We start from the raw sequence: 6,514 nt of genomic DNA, 5'->3' as shown, positions 1-6,514 counted from the left end.
ATTTTGTGCCCTCGACGATCGCCACACGTCGACCCGCGGTGGCATGCAGCTCTGCCGAAGCTCACGCACTAATGGCCGTGATCGTTAGACACGGTGTGCAAGCTATCTTGTCTGATTACCGGTCTACATATATCCTCTCTTCCTACCTAGACATTCATGTCTCGTGTCGTTAGTTTCACGTTCCGTCGCGGGCAGCTCTCGTAGACCTGCTCAATCTGCGCATAGAATGCTTTATTCTTCGTCGTCAGGTTTCTCTTCATGCGGTCAGTGCACGTTGAATGATGCTGTAGTTGAAGAACCGGCCCTAGGGCTTAACTTACAAATCCTCCCGTTCTTCAACAGCCGCACCATCACGCGTAGGCGAATCTTGCCCAGTACTGTGAAGCCGGTTCCCAGGTCACTAGCCTTAGCTCCGGTTTTCTTTTTTTTTTTTTTGTTAGGGAATTAGGATTACGTTGTCCATTGATGTGAACTTTTGTAATATATCCCAGTCAATTGTTTTACGTGTCCCTTTGCAAAATACAATGACCACTATTGTTGTGAGTGATCAGGTACCTGCACCGACACGCTCTCAGTCAGGTAAAATATGGTTTATGAAGCCAATCACCTTTCCAGGATTCAAAGACCAAATCTCTTTGGGCTGTAAGAAGCCACTGCCAAGAAGCCTTGATCTGCGTTTAAATAATGCACCACAATTGCAAAGCAGATGTTCCGATGTCTCGCGTTCCGTATTACAAAAGCGACAGATATCATCCTGAAACCGGCCAATGTTCTTTAAATGATATCTACTCGGACAGTGCCTCGTTACTAGGCCGACATATGTACAAAGAGCTCTTTTGTTGAGCTCTAGGAGCTTTTTTGAATGGTTTTCGTTTGGTGTTATAAATCTTTTAGATTGGGAACACTTTTTTTAGCTCCGGTTTACCACTTCAGGAAATAATTTGACTGGCCACGGAAGCAGGCCGGATGTTCGCCTCGACATAAATCTCATCATTCATGATAAGCAACTGAATGATCGTCTATATCAGCGATTCTCAACCAATTTTTGTCCGCGTACCCCTTAGCGATATTTTCCAAATCAATTGTACCCCCTGGCTTGGAATGTTCTCGCAGAGTGGGAGAGAGTAGTGGTAGATCATGTTGTGGCAGTCTTGTTGAGGTTTTAAATTTAACTATGGTTTGTTTAATCACTACAGTCATGTTTTAAGGGCAAGTTTGAATAACAAATGGAGTATCATAAAGAAAACTTGCTTTGTCCGCCATTACTGATTTTTATTTCGCGTACCCCCTAAGGACTTTCAAGTACCCCTAGGGGTACGCGGACCCCAGGTTGAGAAACGCTGGTCTATATGACGCTAATCAGGACCATCTCTCTGCGTACAGGGGTGTTCCCTACTTGCTGGAAAGACTTGTATGTGTTCCCGGTCTTCAAAAAAGGCGTAAGCGAATCGTCTCGAATTATCGCGGTATAGCCGCGTTGAGTGCTACTCCTAAGCTGTTTGAGTTGACAGTGCTTGCTTCACTTGCTGGCTCAGAAATACACTAAGATCGCTTTTTACGCGGCTTTTTTTACGCAGATTCCGGAATTTACGCGGTTTTTTACGCGTAAACCATTTCTATTCTTGCTGTACATGAACGATGTCAACCTTACTCTCACGTGCTCTAAACTATCCTATACCGATGACTTAAAGTTATATTACACGATAAAACAGCCAAAAGGACGCATTGTTCCTGCAACAGCAGTTGGATGTCTCCGATGACTGGTGACAACTCAACAAACGTTGTTTTAAGCGTGTTTTGCGTTAATTTTAGCTGTTATTATTAGTGAGGTCACTGGGGTAAACATATTATCTATTGACTAAAATAAAATATAATAGAATAAAATAAAATGAGACAATGAGGCTTTGTCAGCATCTGGGTGTACAGTTTTCGGGCCCACGATTTTCCCATCGTATTTTGTCGTTCATTACGATTGGAGCCTTTTGCACTTTGTACGTATGCAGTTTTCCCGATCCTTGGCTCTCTGAACGAAAGACTTGGACAGATTCAACTTTTTGGCAACTTCAACTTCCTGACCGAAACATTGAGATTCCGCGTTAGCTTTCAAAACACGCTTTTGATCCTGATCACTAATAGAACATCCATTCTGGCCACTAACAGTGTAAACAAAACATTCCAAACTACTTCCACCCAAATCTTCAAGACAAAATACCCAATGGGTAATTTTCTACAGTGCTTTTTCCGTGATGCAATTTGATGTGGAACACCCTTCAAACACCAGCGTATTTTTACCCTTTTCAACCGGTCAAACTTTCATATCGGTGGTTATTAAAAAACCTGAACTTTTATAAAACAAGACAACTGGTCGACTATTCATTGTGTTTCGGTGTCACCACCTTGTCAGCAGGATTCGATTTCAAATTGAGAACCTCGACCATAAAAAGAAGAATAAACCATAACCTAAATGATATATGTTAAAGAGGACAATGTTACTGGAAATTTGAGGTGAATAATATATTACAGTGTTGCTAGAACCAAGGTTTTTACATTGGTGAAACGTCAAAGGAACATTCAAGATTCTTGAAATTTTTCAGCTCCAAGCAAATTAAACATACTTAATAATTAAAGAGTGCCTACACATGCAAATTGAAAATTAATTTATAACCAGTATTTGCACGTATTGTTGAATACATTTAGTTATTTCTACACGAAAGTATGGGATTTTTATTTTCAGATTTTTCCAGATTGATGATAATTTTGAACCAAGAAATTGAAAAAACGAAAAAAACACATTACTAGATAAACATTTCAGAAGGTCCTATCTGCTTCCATCGTTTTACCGGAGCGTCTTTTCATTTTGGTGATGGTTCAGCTTTAGTAACTCTCCCAAGCGTGGTTTTTATTCAGAAGGCTAGAGTGATCCCTCCGCTGTCAACTTGTACAAATAACGTGTCATAAAAGGTGTTTGATAAGTTTTGGTGATAGAATGAAAATGATCAAAAAAAAATCGATCAAAGCAGAAAGGACCTTTTAAAATGTTTCTCTAGATTAATGATGTTTTTGTTTCAGTTTAAAATATAAAAAATAATAGATGTACCATCAGGCTCTAATTGTTCATTACTGAGAACGGCCATCAAAGGACATATTAAAGCAACTAATGACCTGATAAAATTTAGCAAGCCTGTGCAAAAACAAAAAGTACCGATATTTTACATTGTAACAGTATTATGATTAGTTTGCTTCGGAAAAAAATCTTATTCATTAATGGTGTATACTGCCCATTAATGCATTACAGTCCCATGTGAATTTTCATCACTTTCGAGATAAACCTCAGAAACTTATTTACACTACGTGTACTCTCGAAAAATCACAAGAAAAAGCCATGTTTGTTGATAAAATGATGAAAAAATATATATTTTGGTCAGTCCCATGTTACAAATAAACGCAAAACAGGCTCAGAGCTGAAAATAATTATAAGAATATTATAGTAACTTTCATTTTAAGACCAATTGAAGGATTATAATCGGAACAACAATAACCTTTTTGCATATAAAAGTATTATGTCATATAGATACCTCAGATGAATGCATGTTTGTAATATCTAGATAAACATTTCAAAAGATCCTATCTGCTTTCATCGTTTTTGCGGAGCGTCCTTTCATTTTGGTAATGGTTCAACTTTAATAACTCTCCCAAGCGTGGTTTTAGTTCAGAAGGTTAGAGGGATCCCTCCGCTATCAACTGGTGCAAATAACGTGTCATAAAAGGTGTTCAATAAGTTGTGGTGATTGAATGAGAGTGATCGATCAAAAAATCGATCAAAGCAGATAGGACCTTTTGAAATGTTTCTCTAGATATTTGTTTTCTGGTTGATTCAATAGAAAGGAAAAAAATGCAATGCTTTACCTGCGTCTACTGCGTTTTACTCAGTCGTACGTTTTTGGCAGTGTGACTCTTATGCGTCTTTGGGCAGTAATAGGTCAGAGAATATCAAAAGATTATAAAAATTCTGGAAACAGAAATTTTAATAGAATCATTTACATATGAATACGGAAAAGCATTAAACGACGAATATGTATAAACAACACCAATTTTTTTACAAGACAAAACAATGATTAGTACTATTCTAATAACCTCCTGACAACTAACCTGGAGCGAAGAAACTCGTCACAAAACACAATTTTTAATTGAAAGTTCGCAAGTTTCCTTTTTATATTCCATCTAGTTCTGTTTTCTATGTTTACCTATTATGGACCAGGCCTAGATCTTGATTTTTGTCCAACGTGATTCTCATGACGCGGGTTTGTGTTGTTCTAGTCACTAATAAAATTACGAAAACATTTTGAAGTAGAATACTTCTCTCAGGAAGTTCGGCTACATAGGGATGTGAAATGAAAATCTAAAACCGAAAAAAGTGAAAAATATGTCCAATTTCAAATGCTAATAAATCGGTTAGTATTCGATGGATTTCCTTAGTTCTTGCAGCAATAGATTGGAAAATCTTCTAAGATTCTTCTAAAATGAAGATACTTGTATTTTTATTATTCAAACTATTGTACTATTGAAAATAATTGGGCCTTGTCAAAACGGAAAATTAGACTTCTGATTGGTTGTATAAGATTGCTTCCCAAGCACGGTCGACATAATTATATACCTTGCAGTTTAAAATATGCTATTTGGCCTATATAAGAGCCTGTTTCAGCCGAAGCCGCTCATAAAAGTTCTAGAAAGCGGCAACAGTAGTCGTCCTCTCTTAGCAGCAGCACTAGCAGTGCAGTGGATACCAGCAAGATACCAGCAAGATACCATAGCAATGGATAGCGCACCAGTTGCAGCGGATCTCAGCATCGATAGCAGCTAGGCCAGCTGATGCAGGGGCAGCGGATACCAATGGTAGCGTATAGCGGCCACAACTGTGGCATGGCTATGGATAGCGTAGTAGTTGCAGCGGGTATATCTGACCATGAAGCATTTATGCAATAGTTGAATGAAAGTTGCAATTGCAGCAATCGCCCTTTTTCAAGGCTACTAAATGTATTTGGAAGAGCATAATGAATGGTTATTATTAAACTGCAACTGAGGTTTGATGCTGCTGCAAATGCACAGCAGTATGATGTTTATTACGATTTGTTGACACTGTGCTTAACTATCGGTATATACGAAACAAATCCGATTTAGAAATGACTGACACGCAAGCAGCCGGGTTATCTTTCTTGTAAAAGTATTCTACTTCAACCTTGCGGTCGTGGCTTTGCACACAACCCTCCTGTGATTTTTTTTTTAATTTTTCACAACTGAGTTTTTCACAGTTCATTCTACATCACAGTGGGCCCAAGCGTGAGAAAATACTTGCAGAACATTGATAAATGGTACACAAAGAATGTCCTCTGTTAGTTATCAGTAGTTTTGTTTAGTTATTTCTTCTGAGCCTAAACTTTTTTGTGTTTTTGAACTCTTTTGCGCGAATTGCTCCCCTTCCCTCATTTTCTTTGATTTTTTGACCATTTATTAAAACATTATTAAAAAACCTTGGTGCTGACCGACGTTAATTCTCCCTTGTTAGTATCGATAAATGCATTCAATTTTGTTGGAATCTACGGTAAATTAGAATCACTTTGCTAAATCAAACAAGTTTAATACTGTGGAGGTTTTAAGCTTCTGACGTACAAATAAATGTTCATTCATAATTCGTTTAAGAAAAGTTGAGTGAAGTTATTTGTCAAAAATACAATTTTTTTTTTTTTGTTGAATCAAACCTCGTATTTGACAATACAAATTAATTATTGGTTCCGATGTTTTAACACAGCCATATGCAATGTAAAACTCTTTGCTAGTGTTTATGTGTACCTTACTCGCAAACTAAATTTAATCTATCTTCGATGACACTAACTATACCACATGTCATGACAACAACAACATCCTATCTATGTCACCACAATCCTTCCAGGTGACACGCGCACTTATTATGGCCATTGAAATCATGCTCCATTCCAACTAAGTTCGACAGGCCAGCGGAGCGTAAAACCATTTTCCATCTCGAGCGGATTCTGGCGCAAGAAACATTCGGAGCATAACAGCTGCTGTGGTATCGTTGCCGACCGGAGCAAACTGTCAATGCAAGTTAGATACTGAAAGGGAAAAAAACTATTAGTTTTGCACCTTGCTTCTTGTACCTACCGTCGTACACAGCTCACAGCTGATTGTAGCACGAAGTTTTCCATTTGCTCAGCTCTTCTCGAAGTACAACCAGATTTTCATTTTTTTATGAAGCTTCTTCTACAACCAATCTGTTTCGACTACTTGTCCTCCAGAAGTCGTACCGTCATTGGTCGAGAACCTTTTTCCTATTGTAAACAACGGGAGCGTCGTACACCAGCAAGTGGTGCTGATTTTCCCTCCCAACTTATAAAACGATGAGAGATTTCAGATGATGATCGAGAGTGCGAAAACATCATTGAATTTCCCCTATAGACGAAGTGGATTGAAGGAGAAGCTACCCCACTAACGAAGGGGA

At 38.3% G+C, this 6,514-nt stretch overlaps 1 long non-coding RNA gene across 1 annotated transcript; it reads right to left on the bottom strand.

Annotated features, from left to right (window-relative positions):
- Nucleotides 1–4,010: 4,010 nt before the first annotated feature.
- LOC129728822 (uncharacterized) lies at nt 4,011–6,388 on the bottom strand. The gene is made up of 2 exons (XR_008728656.1): nt 6,186–6,388; nt 4,011–6,128 (listed from the first exon to the last, which is right to left on the bottom strand). It is a non-coding gene; the product is annotated as an uncharacterized LOC129728822 (long non-coding RNA).
- Between the last annotated feature and the right edge of the window lie 126 nt (nt 6,389–6,514).

Source organism: Wyeomyia smithii, chromosome 3 (assembly GCF_029784165.1).
Source record: "Wyeomyia smithii strain HCP4-BCI-WySm-NY-G18 chromosome 3, ASM2978416v1, whole genome shotgun sequence".
In the NCBI taxonomy this organism is placed as follows: Eukaryota; Metazoa; Arthropoda; class Insecta; order Diptera; family Culicidae; genus Wyeomyia; species Wyeomyia smithii.
The sequence above is the reverse complement of the archived record's forward strand: the minus strand, read 5'-3'. Positions and strand labels throughout refer to the sequence as shown.